The sequence below is a fragment of the Equus quagga genome, chromosome 13, assembly GCF_021613505.1.
Source record: "Equus quagga isolate Etosha38 chromosome 13, UCLA_HA_Equagga_1.0, whole genome shotgun sequence".
NCBI classification, from domain to species: Eukaryota; Metazoa; Chordata; class Mammalia; order Perissodactyla; family Equidae; genus Equus; species Equus quagga.
In genome coordinates this window covers 43420090-43434002 of record NC_060279.1, presented here as the reverse complement: position 1 = coordinate 43434002, position 13913 = coordinate 43420090, and positions in this window count along the sequence as shown.

Below are 13913 nucleotides of genomic sequence, written 5' to 3'. Positions count from 1 at the left end.
GTGGAGTGGTGCCCTCCTCCACCCCTCGTCCCAGCCAAGAGCAGCAATTGATATCTATCAGCAGCACCCACAATACGTAAACATAGCACTGGGCTTCTCACCAACCTGGATCCTCAGCCCACACTGGAAATTAGGGCAAGAGATTGCCCCAGGCAGTGAAGCAAAGAGACCACAGGCTGAGGACAGGGTGGCCTCACCCTCTTCCACCCACACTGGAAGGGCCATGCATCTTCCCTAGGTCTTGGCTTTCCCCAGCAAAGGTATAGCCCAAGCCACAGGGTAAACGGTCGAAAGTGACAAACATCTGAGCAGCTAATTCAAATCAGGTCATCTCCACCTCGAAGCTATGCCCCCTGGGCCGCCTGTATACCTTCTGAAGCATAAGGGTAGAGTGGGGAAGTCTGGGTTTAAGACCAGAACACCTAGGTTCAAATTCTGACTCTGCCACTTCCCAGGTGTTGGATCTAGAGTAATTTATTTTAACTCTGAGTCTCACTTGCCTTTATCACCTGCAAATAGTTGTTATAGTGTTTTTAGAAATTTTTGTTTGTTTGTTTGTTTTCAGTTTTTTGGAGGAAGATTAGCCCTGTGCTAACTGCTGCCAATCGTCCTCTTTTTGCTGAGGAAGGCTGGCCCTGAGCTAACATCCATGCCCATCTTCCTCTACTTTATATGTGGGACACCTGCCACAGCATGGCTTTTGCCAAGCGGTGCCATGTCCTCGCCCAGGATCCGAACCGGCGAACCCCAGACTGCCGAGAAGCAGAATGTGTGCGCTTAACCACTGCGCCACTGGGCTGGCCCTAGAAATTTTTTAATATTGAGTCAAAATATCTCTGACTTCTGCCCGTAAGTCCTAATGCTTCCCTCTAGAGCTGTTCTCCAGAGCAGCCCTTCACATAGTTGAAGGCTGTTCTATCCCCCATAAGCCTTCCCTGGTATTCAGTGAATGCCCCGCATTCTGTAAGGTGGTCTGCCTAGGCCATGACTTCAAAACTTCTTGCCCTGGACCCCAGCTGATTGGTCAATGTCCCTCTTAAAATCACGGGTCTAAAGGGGAAACTTCAAGGTGAGGGAATTAATCTGTATCTTGAGTGTGGAGGTGGCTGTGCAATTGTCTACAATTACCAAAGTTCATCAAGCAATCACCTAAAATAGATTAATTATATTCCATGTAAATAATCTTAATTTTTAAATTAAGGAGTCTAAGTCAGTAAATTTATTCTTCAAACTTCTAAAATAAAAAAAGTTGGATGGTAAAAAAAAATCTCCCTCACAGTAGAGCTTACACTCAGTCCCCATTTAAAAGGCTTCTCAGCCACAACTAGAAGGACCCACAACTAAAATAGACAACTGTGTACTTGAGGGATTTGGAGACAAAAAGCAAAAAAATAAAAATAAAAAAAAAGGAAAAAAAGAAGGTTGGCAACAGTTGTTAGCTCAAGTGCCAATCTTTACCAAAAAAATAAATAAATAAAATAAAAGGCTTCTCAGACTCGCCCTTCATCCCAGCACCAATGGAACAAATAGCCACAAGCCTTCACACTGGAAAGAGAAGAGGCCTTAACATGCAGAGACAGTGTTGGTTCAAAATTGAATAGAAATGAGCAATTGCTTTTTTAAAAAAATGACAAAACTCTTTCCCAGTGAAATTCATATCAAAGCTCAATCTCAAGTTCCTGTGCCTGATGCACCTGAAGCCTGTCACTGAGATGTCGTTGCTTGGAGATGAAGGAAGGTTTATTCAAATTAGCCGAAATGAGCAGGTGGGAGGATAGGTTCTCTCAAATCCACCTTAACAAGAGAAGAAAGCCTGGGGTTTTATAGAGCTAAGGGGCTTAGCACGAGGAGTTTTGGAGAAACAAAGGGGAAATTCGTGTTTCTTTCCCTCTAGATAAGCCCTTGGACAATCTGACTTCTAGGTGTCAACAGGAGCTCAAGGCTGGTTTCAGGTGATCATAACTTCCTTGAAGGCATTCTTTTTCTTCTATATAACAAGCTCATAAATCTTTGTGACCATTGAGTCACCCCTCAGGTTAAACAAGAAAACAGCAAATTGACAAGATTAACTTCTTTTCATCTGTGCCTGTGTTGGGAACCAAGCTCAAAAGGTAATTATGTTCTTATTGAATATTTACAGTAACCCTCAGGTACCAGCTTCAGAATGTTGAGCTGAGTGGGATTTGCCCTCATTGAAATTTGGATTAAAAAAAATCTCCTGCCTGGGGGCTGGTGTAGTGGTTAAGCTGGCGAGCTCCACTTCAGCAGCCCAAGGTTCACAGGTTCGGATCCTGGGCACAGACCCAGCACTGCTCATTAAGTCATGCTGTGGTGGCATCCCACAAAAAATAGAGTAAGATTGGCAGGGACGTTAGCTCAGTGACAATCTTCCTCAAGCAAAAACAGTAAGATTGGCAACAGGTGTTAGCTCTGGGCCAATCTTCCTCACCAGAAATAAAACAAAACAAAAAAAAACCCTCATGCCTATAAGTGAATCTGATTAATGCAAAGCAGAGTAAATATTTTTGTTGATTACTTAGATATAGACATTAGTGAGAAGGGAAAATAACATTGTTTATTATGTTCCTGGTAACCCTTTATATCCATTATTCTGTTTAACCCTCAGCATGACCCTATGAGATGATACCCCATTTTACAGGTAAGAAAGGGATAATTATTCTGCCCAAGATAACCTGGCTCAGAAGGATCAAGGAGCCCCTCTGTCTCCTTAGGTGGTGTTTTGTCTCTACAATAAGGCCTTCCACTATCCAGGGAAAAAATGTGATCTCCTTCCCTAGAGGTATTCAAGCAGAGCTGGTGATGGTCTGTATCACGTCCTGCAGAAAGATGTCCTGCATTCTTAGGGAGATGAGAGTAGGTAATTTCTTGGGTCCTTTCCAGTTCTAAGATTCTGTGATCCTAAATACCATGGGTCCTAAGGCACCCCTGCCCGTGAGGGCGTGTGGTATGAGTCCTGGTGCGTGTGTAGAGGGAGTGCAGGTAAGAGGTATGAGCATGGGCTTTGGTATCAAAGAGCTATTGAACCCCAGATACGCCATTAATAAGTTTTGCATGTTTTTATTGTGAGCTCAAGTTTGTCTGGGCTTTGTCTGTGGGAACCCTTGACAGCCTGGTGGAGAGTTTTCTTTTGTTTTTGTCAGGCAGCACCTCTCCATATGCCTGGAATGATGAGGAGATGCACTAACCACCTGGGGCCAATTCATGTAGGTTACTCGCCTTGGTGTTTCTAGAAAACAATTAATGTTAGTTACAACCCCGACCCCCCTAAAGGCAGAGCTGTGGTTGGGAATTTGCAAGAGAAAACTCTTTTTTTCTTCCCAGAGTCCAGGCCAAGACAGACAGTTTCTTTGTTATCCCTGATATGTTTTTACCTGTTCTATTTTTTCCACAAATACATCCTCCTTCATCATATTTATATGTTATGTTTATGGATTATTTTCTGTTTCTCCCACACCAGAATATAAGTCCCCCAGAAGCAGTGATTCTTATTTTTTTTGTCGCCGTGTCCCACGTGCCTCGAATATAAGCCTAGCTTATAGCAAGCTTTCAAAAAATGTTACTGAATGAATGAGTGAATAAATGAATCTCCTTTTGCCAGCAAGACTGGTTTTTAGCCCACCTTTCACTGGGAATGTAGCCTTTTGAGGGTTCAGCTCTATGCAGGGTCTCAGTTCCTAGGTCTTAACTCCTGTCCCAAAGTGACCCTGTGAAAACGAACTGCTTGGTTACTGGTTTTCAGCTTTCTCTTCACTTATGGACCTGAGAGATTTCTTTCTTTTCCTCCAAGTTCAATTATTTGAAAAAAAATGTTTGATATATTTTACCTGGTATTTCTATGAACTTTGTATAGGGAGGGTTTTCAGATTATCTAGTCTGCTATGTTTCCAGAAATGGTTCCACCATTTAGCAGCTATTTTGCCTTTCAAAGCTCCAGTTTTTTTGTGTGTGAGGAAGATTGGCCTTGAGCTAACATCTGTTGCCAATCTTCCTCTTTTTTGCTTGAAGAAGATTGTCACTAAGCTAACATCTGTGCCAACCTTCCTCTATTTTATGTGGGATGCCACCACAGTGTGGCTTGATGAGTGGTGCCATGACTGCACCCAGGATCCGGACCTGCGAACCCTGAGCCACTGATCGGACCACGTGAACTTAACCACTATGCCACTGGGCTGGCCCCATCGAAGCTCCAGCTTTTTCATCTGTAAAACATAGGTAATACTAACGACCTTGTAGGATTTCTTGGAGACTTAAGTAAGAAGACATTTGTAGATCACCCAGAACCTCGTAAATGCTCAGTGCTTAATAACATTATTATTATCGTTTTTGCAAGTTACGCCTTCTTAATTCATGGGCACACATTGTACATGGAAATTAACGGGCTAGAAGTACACAGTGGGTGACTCAGGAGTTTGGGATGTTTGGGGCATTGTGGATGGCATTGTGGGTGGCATGCTTGCCCACTTACATCACAGCGTTTGTGCAACTGGTCAAAAACAGAAAACTGGAAAGACTTCCCGATGCTTCCCAACACTTTTCCCACCACATCACAAAACAAACTGATAAGAGTTGTATAGTTCCCTAGAGTAAACAGATGAGGCTTTTCAAGGCTGCAGTGACCTACCTGGGCCAGCTGCCCCAAGCTCTGCCCAGACTCCCCAAAGGTTGAAGGGTCAGTATTCCAGCATACTCATAGAAAACTATAAAACATCATTGAGAGCAACTGAAGAAAACTTAAGTAAATGAAGATTATACCATATTCATAGATTGAAACTTCAACACTATAAAGATGTTCATTTTCTCCAAACTGATGTACAGATTAATATATTTCCAGTTGAACTTCCATGGGGTTTGTTTGTTTATTTGTTGGTTTGTTTGTTTAGTGGAGCTTAAGATAGTTCTGAAAAGTTAGAATCAGAAAGCTGTAGTGGGTAACAAGACAGTAGAATGACAGTAATTACTACAATATGACATGGGCACAAGATAGACAAATGGACCAATGGAACAGACTACAGAGCCCCCAAACAGACCAATACAAATAAACACAATTGATTTATGACAAAGAACAGAGAGAAAGGCTTTTCTTTTTCAGTACATTGTTCTGGTGTATTCCTTTTGGGTCTGGTTTACTTCATTCAATATGACATTTGTGAGATGTATCCCTGTTGCTGTGTGTAGCTATGGTTCATCTGTGTTCATCTGGGGATTCCACTTATATATTGCCCAAATATCAGGCAGAATTTTGGGTGACGCTTGCTTAGGGGGTAACACACTATCCTGACTTTGGGGATTCTGGAAAGATTCAAGCTCTTGAGCTATATGGTGGTTACACAGGTGTTTATGACTGAATATTTTAGTTTTATACACTTTTCAGTATATATACTACATCTGACAATAAAGTTAAGAAAGAAATTTTTAAAGCTATGATATGTGTATAGCATGCTGGGGTAAACAGAAGAAGCTCTTCAAGGCTGGAAGTGACCCACCTGAGGTTTCAGTTGCCCTTGGCCCCTCCTGGCCCATCCAAAAGTGGAAAGGACCAATATCTTGGCATTCCAATAACCTATTTATGCCATACCTGAGCATCCTGGTCAGGAAACTTTGATCTCTCCACTTCAATTTTTTTTTTTTAAAGATTTTATTTTTCCTTTTTCTCCCCAAAGCCCCCAGTACATAGTTGTATATTTTTAGTTGTGGGTCCTTCTAGTTGTGGCATGTGGGACGCCACCTCATCATGGCCTGATGGTCCTCGCCCAGGATCCGAACCAGCAAAACCCTGGGCCACTGAAGCAGAGCACGCGAACTTAACCACACGGCCACGGGGCCGGCCTCATGGTTTTTGGTGTTTTTTTTATTGTGATAAAACATACACGCCAGTTCATCAAACCACGCTGAGGCAGCGTCCCACATGCCACAACTAAAAGGACCCACAACGAAGAATATACAACTATGTCCTGGGGGGCTTTGGGGAGAAAAAGGAAAAAATAAAATCTTTAAAAAAAAAAAAAAACATACACGCCAGCCCTGGTGATCTAGTGGTCAAGATGTGGTGGTTCCCAGTCAGGGAACCACACCACCCATCTGTTGGTTGTCATACTGTGATGTGATGCTGAAAGCTATGCCACTGGTATTTCAAATACCAGCAGGGTCACCCAAGGTGGACAGGTTTCAATGGAGCTTACAGACTAGCAAGAAGATTGAGCCACCCACTTCCGAAAAAACTGGCCATGGAAACTCTATGAGTTGCAGCAGAGCATTGTCTGACATAGTGACCGGAAGGAGAGAGGATGGTGCAAAAAGACCAGGCAGGGTTCAGCTCTGCTGTGCACAGGGTCACCAGGAGTAAGGATCGACTCAATGGCACTCACAACAACAAAGGCACACGTAACATAAAATTTGCCAGTTTAACCATTTCGAGTGTACAATTCAGTGGCATTATGCACAGTCACAGTGTTGTGCAACCATCACTGCCATCCATGTCCAGAACTTTTTCATCTTCCCAAAATGAAACTCTATACCCATTAAACAACAACTCCCATTTTCTCCTGCCCCTAGGCCCTGGCAACTGCTATTCTATTCTCCGTCTCCATGAATTGGACTACTCTAGGTACCACGTGTAGGTGGAATCACACAGTATTTCTCTTTTTGTGACTGGCTTATTTCACTTAGCAAATGTCTTCAAGGTTCATCCATGTTGTAACATGTGTCAGAATTTCCTTTCTTTTAAAGGCTGAATAATATTCTATTGTATGTATATACTACATTTTATTCACCCATTCATCTAGCAATGAATGGGCTGCTTCCACCCTTTTGGCTATTGTGAATAATGCTACTATGAACATGGGTGTAAAAATATCTGTTTGAGTCCCTGCTTTCAGTTCTTTTGGGTAGATACCCAGAAGTGGAATTGCTGGATCATATGGTAGTTCTATGTTTAATTTTTTTGAGGGCCCACCATACTATTTTCCACAGAATCTGCACCATTTTACATTCCCAGTAACAACACATAAGGATTCCAATTTCTCCACATCCTCATCAACACTTGTTATTTTCTCTTTATTTGATAATAGTCATCCTAATGGGTGTGAGGTGACATCTCATTGTGGTTTTGTTCTGCCTTTCTCTGATGATTAGTGATGCTGAGCATCTTTTCATGTGCTTATTGAGCATTTGTGTATCTTCTTTGGAGAAATTCTATTCAAGTCCTTTTTAATCAGTTGTTTGGGTTTTTTTTTCTTGTTGAGTTGTACCACCTCAATTTTTTGACTATGAAACAAAGACATGGGAGGTAAAATGACTTAGCCAAGGTCACCCCAAGATTATGGCAGAGCCATGGCTAAAACCCTGCACTTTTATTTCCAAGGCCGATAAGCTTTCTACTACCCCAGTCTACCTGGCTCAGTACAGTTCCAGCCTCTACCCTTTGCATTTGAGATCCATCCCTGATATCCTTATATTTTCACTCCAACTGCAGATCTGATTATCCCAATATTATCTTGTCTTTTTAGTAGCTCATTAACTTGCCTAGAGCCTGGCATTTCAAGCTCCAGTGGTTTTCTATCGCTGTCCTGAGTCAATGTTTATGACAGTCCCTTTATTACTCTCGCCTCATCCACCACCTGAAGAAGCAATCCGGGTACTCTGCATACCTTTGGAGGAATTTATTAGGCCAGGGTCCAGATGCAGAACTGAGATATATGTTTTACAGCAGTGTGAGCAGATGAGCAAGAGGAGGGGCAAAGCCACTCTCCTCTGCCGTATCACACATTGTGGCCCCACGTGATTGCTGATCTGAACTGTGGAGTTTTTTTCAGCAACCACAGGGCAGGTCAGGGGAGGCCTGAGGACCCCTGAGAGCTGTGAATTATTAACACTTGCAAGCTGGCTGCAAAAAATACCTTAGTAGTCATTCCCTCCCTCTTCCTTTTCCCAGCTGAGGGTTCAGAATACAAAATCCTTTTGTATCAAAAGAAAAACTGAGGTGCAGAGCAAGAACAATCCACGTCCTGGGTTCCTGCATGTACCAAAGTCTGGGCGCTCTCAGAGTATGGATTAGGGTCTGTGTTTGCCTCTCTCTGAGAGACAGAGAAACAAAGGACCAGTGGTCTTTAGGAAGTTGGAACCCTGTCTTAAAGAGCCAGCTTCTCAGGGCCCCTAGAGGGACCAGCCTGGGAATGGAGAACAGCAGGAAAGTGCCAGGGATCTCAAAGCCACAGCCCCTGCCTGACTCCACTTCCCACAGAGAGACTGGGTACCATCCTGTCCACGGGTAAAGGGCCAGTGAGAGAGAATGAAGACTAGGAACAGTCTAGTGAGTCCAAGTCTGTGGCATGATTTAAAAGACATCCCTGCCTCCAAGTATTGCCTCCATCAGAATGGGTCCAGTGCCCCCTGACATTCTAGTTTGGAGAGTAAACTAATCCATGCGCACTGTGATTTTCCCCATTGCTTAGAATTCCAACATGCCAGAAAAAAAGCACTGCCTGCCTTCACTATCTGCTGAAGAAGGTACATTTTCTTCTTAGAAGCCCAAGTCAGGATGCGGCTGGTCCAGTGTGATCTGCCTGAAGGTGGAGTGCAGCCTCTGGGCCCCGCCAGCTACAGGGGTGCCTGCAATTCCACCCTCAGCAGCATGTCCTTTGCTAAATGTTATCTTTTCCTTTCCCCTCGATCATACTGGAAATATCCTGGAGAGCAAAGTATTAAATCCCTTCTTCAAAGAATTAGGCACCAGGAAGGCCTGGGATTCCTGGTGGCTGTCAGAAGGCTGAGGAAATGCAGATGTCGCAAAATCCGGGAGGTGTTTCCTCAACTCCTTTGGCCAAAGACAGAGCTTGGCAGAGTGTGAGAGAGGAGCTCGGTTCTGGGATTCACATGGCTATGGCTTGCGGGGCACCTCTCAGGAGGCAATAAGCTGAGGAAAATGGGGGATCTGCAGCTACAAGGCCATGTGCTGTGTGACTTTGGCATCCAGGAGGCAGTGTGGTCCTGAGTTGGAGAGAGGAGACCTCTTCCTATTTGTTCACACAGCACAGTGTGGATTTGTGCTGGTGGCAGGGGGTCACCCCAGACCAGAGGACAGACAGAGCTGTGACTGCAGCCATTTCTGCTATCAGGCTGGTCTGTCCTGTAGAAACAGGTTATCCCTGTACAAACCAGTGTTCAGAGCAGATGGCAGCGTTTGGGCTGCTGAGCCAGCAGCCCTGCGGGCCTGGTCTCCGGTCAGCAGGAGGCCTGGCTGCAAAGGAACCTGGTGTCCTCTGTGACCAGGGAGGGACAAGACAGACTCTCCGGGACACCACAGTGACTTGAGCAGACAGATTTCTCTGCCTCCTATCTAAAAAGACAGAGCTTGAAGACAGTATCCTTGCTCAGCCAGTCACTACAGACTGGAAATTAGAAATGCAACTGAGAGAGGCGTTCTTTCCAGGACCTGCCCTGTTATCCTGATACTCAAACCCCTGAAGCTGCCACTCTGTCTCCACAGCAAAACAGTGCTGACTTCCTGCTCACATGACATAACCAAGTACTCTGGGCAAGAGGCCAGTGGGGACGGTGGCTGGGGGTGGGGATTGAAATGCCTACACAGCTTTGCTCTAAGTGCCCTCTGGCCCGGAGGTTTGGTTTCCTTCCAGAAGACTGTCAGCTGTGCCAGAGGAGTCAGTTCACTCTTCTCCAGGGGAGATGCTGGGTCTCTCATCAGGCCCGTGGAGCCAGGAGGGGCTGAGGCCAAGGCAGAAAAGGGTACTAGACCCCTCTTCTCTGTCAGCCTCTGAGGTGCTTCCTTCCAGTCACCTGGGCTGCTGACTGTTAGGCCAGTCACAAAGCAAATGTAAGCCCCAAATCAGACCAAGGATCAGAGGTGCTCTCCACAACTAACACCCCACAAGCTCACAGTAAGAGCCATGTGTGGATGTAGCCAGTGACAAATAGAAATGGCAGGCAATAGGATATATTGGAGTATATGAGGAAGCCATCTGGTGTAAACCTAATTTAGCCTGACTTTGTTTTTTCCAAAAGGGCCTGACAGTGGCCATTGAGTGTGCCTTGTACATCTGCTTTAAATATTTACTATGGCAAGAACAAATGGCCTTAAGATAAAGGTGCAACTTCCCCCTACATTGGTATTTCCGTAAGGATAAGCATCTTTCCTTAGGCTAGGAACTGATTGCTGTGCTCACCTTTGGCCACCCAGCTCACCTGTGACCACCCAGCTCAAGACAACAGACCTGCCACCCTGCTGTGTTCACTGAGACAGCAGACCTACCTGCTGTGTCCATCAATCGCTGGGCCAACAGAGCAGTCTCACGACTGTTGTAAAAGGGACATTTCAATCATACGTGAAACATCCTCCTTGGGGGTATATAACCACTCCGTGCACCCCACTTCTTTGGTGCCCTTTCTTCCTACAGGCCATGGTCCTCACATTTTAGCTCAGAATAAACTCACCCAAATTTTCATTTATAGATTCGTTATGGATTATCTTCATCGACACCAGACAAGCTTCAAGGGGAAGTGTGACAGAATAGTAAAATTTTCTCTCTACATGCAGATGTGGCCTCTGGCATATTCATTACCTAAAAGTCTGCTATGATTGAGTAAAATGTGGAAATTAGTCACAAAAGCTAAAATGATCTTTGGCTTCAGCGAACAGATGAGGTTCTGACTATGCTGAGGTCTGAGCCCCACACACACTTGACAAGGGAGCTTGACAAGCTAGTCTTTGTTCAGAGGAGAGGGACAAGGATTGAAACTGTGCCGTAAGGAATAGTTGGGAGGAACTCGGGATATTTAGCTATTGAGGAGGAATGTTAGTGAGAACGATTCACTTTCTTCAGAGATTTGACAGACTCCCACGTAGAAAGGAAACTAAGCACGGATAACAGCCCACATCTACTGGGTCCTTACCATGTGCCAAGCACAGTGCTAATTGTTTTACATACATCTTCTCATTTAATCTAAACGTCAGTCCTTGGATGTAAGTGCTGTTATTATTCCCATTCTACAGATGAGGAAAATTCAGAAAAGTTGAGACACTTGCCCCAGGTCACATAGTAAGTGGTGGAGTCAGGAGATGAACCCAGATGGTCTGACTCCTGTACCTGGGACTTCACCACCATCCAGAGACAAGCTCTGTGTGAACCCCCCAACAGAATTAGGAGCAACGGTTGGCAGTTAAAGGGAGGCAAGTAGAGGCAACATGAGGAAGAATTTTTAAACAGCTGAAAGTGTTCAACAGAGAATGTTGGGTGAGAACAAGCTACACACCACGAGAGAGATGAAGGCTGAGGGCGCAAGAGGTATTACATAGAACAGCTTGCAAGGGGCATTCCAGCAGCAGCAGCACCTGCGAACTTGTTAGGTGTACAGATTCTTGGACCCCACCGCACCCCTGCTGAATCCAAAACTCTGTGGCTGGGCCTGGCCATCTGTATTTTAATAAGCCGTCCTGGTGATTCTGATACTCACTCAAATCTGAGAACCACTGGCATAGAAGTTTCTGCACCCTGCCGGGTACTGGACTAGATGACTGCTTTAGTTCCTTCCATTTCTTTTCTTTCTTTCTTTTTTCTTTTTTGAGGAAGATTAGTCCTGAGCTAACATCTGCTGCCAATCCTCCTCTTTTTGCTGAGGAAGACTGGCCCTAAGCTAACATCCATGCCCATCTTCCTCTACTTTATACGTGGGACGCCTGCCACAGTTCCTTCCATTTCTAAGGCCTCACAATTCTACAGAAGTAAGATAAAAAATATGACTTAACATTTAACCAGATTTTCTTTTCATGTTGATCACTTACTAGTAATATCTTGAAAACAATGTATCAGTTGCTAAATTGTGTAATTGGACTCAGGAACGTTAGACATTGAAAGGCCAACAGGATAAATATTTGAGAGGCTGTAGGCGAGGGTCTGCCCCTCAGGCCCCCACCAGGATGCAGCCTACATTCTAGCCACCTCATTTGCTCCCTTGGTTTCCAAACAAGCCGGGTACGTCCCCACTCCTTGTTTGTTCAAAATGTTCCTACAGCTGAAAAACACCTACCCCTGCCTTTGAAATCCTACTTCTTTAAAATTTCTATTCAAATGTCACTTTGTCCACGAAAGTGCCTAACACTATCTAGTACACAGGCAGTCTCCTTTTCTTCCTCCCTTCTCTCCTTTCTGACTTTCCTCTCAGTTCTGGAGGACTTACAGCACTTGGCACATTCTGCTTCATCTCACAGGGATGGGACCTTTCCCAACAGAGCGTGCTTTCCTTGAGAGCGGGATGGTCCTCAGTCACATCGACCTGACAGTGCCTAACGCAAGATAACGTTCAGTGAGGAGTGATCAGAAGCAGCATTTTAAGAAAACTACGTATGCAACTGTTTGCAGGATGGACAGACACTGCACGACTGGCGAGAAGCAAGCCTTCTGTGATTCAATTTCAAGCCCTGAGGTCTTTGCAGAACTTTGAGGTTTCTGCAATAACCTATGTGAATACATGTGTCTGCTGGTGCCAACTGGCCCCACTTACACGCATCTATAGCCCTGTTATCTTGTGTTCGTAATTATCATTGTTGTATAGCCCCTGGAGGATGAGAAATGCTGAATGCCCTCGTAGCCAACTTTCCAAGTATCCCACAGAGAGAAGTATGAACAAATCTTCACTTTAGGGAACAGAGAGGCCATAAATTTGACCACTACTGTAGGGACAGCAAATAAGGATACTGGGTTACCAGATACCAGGCTCAGTTTAAAGGTTTATGCCTGTGGGGCCAGATGTCCTGTGGGCTGAGGTGGACTGGTCCTGTGACCAGGATGGTGGTGAGAGACTAGTAGATGGGATGAAAGACCCTCCTCCCCAACATCGGTTTCTATCCCTCAGGCTCCTGAAATTGCCTCATTCTGTTGTAAAAGCTGAACAATTTGGTGGAATAAGGAGATGATCCTGATATCTGGCTCATCTAACAACATTTAGGACAATGGCTTCAGTGGGGCCACCTGAAAGGACCTCAAGCCCCAGAGCACCTTACCGTTTTAAAGACCATGGAATACCATAACAAAAGGGATTCCTGTCCATACAATGGCGAGAGTGACTCTAAATGAGTCATGAAAACTTTCCCCCAAACCCACTTCTTATGACACCCCTTGGACTCCTGGGTAGCCCAGCACTGGTTGGAAATCATGACAGAAGTTTGCTCCAGAACCATGGGGCTTCCTGTTGTGCTGGGTCCTCTCTGGCACAGATCCTGTCCCAGCCTTGCAAAGATTAGAACCCAAAGCTTCTAATTCTCAGACCAATGCTCTTTGCACCAAAGTGCACAATCCTAGAATTTAGGAATACTCATTGCATCTCCTCAGCCATCAATGACCAAGGAAGAACAGAACAGAACAGAACAGAACAGAACAGAACAGAAATGGGTGAGGGGGTCATACGTGAGGAAATAAGGTCAGTCATCCAACCATTTTGTCTGCCCCCACTCCCACTAGCCTCCCTTGATAACTCCCTGCCCTTCCTCCCCTTCAGCCTGGAGCAGCTCTGTTCTCTGTCCTACTCCTAAGCAAAACTTTCTCTCAGGAAAAGACTTGGCACCTTTCTTTATACCTGAGGGCACATTCTGTTCTTATACCTCCCAGTTACTCTATTACCAGTCTCATCTTTACTATGAATTATCAGGTGAAACATCTTTGTCCCTCAAGGTGAAGAAAACAATTTCAAGGAGTGGTTTTTCTCAGCACTTTCAGCACCTTAGCCTATTTCTAACACATACACACAAAGGAAGAGGAAAACGAGACAGCAGCAGAGGAGGAGGTGGAGGAGAGAAAGGAGAAAAAAATTCACAGTGGGGGTGGAGGAGAGAGAGACAGGAAGACCCCCAACTGCTAAAAGAAAAACCCCAATTCTGTGGTTTT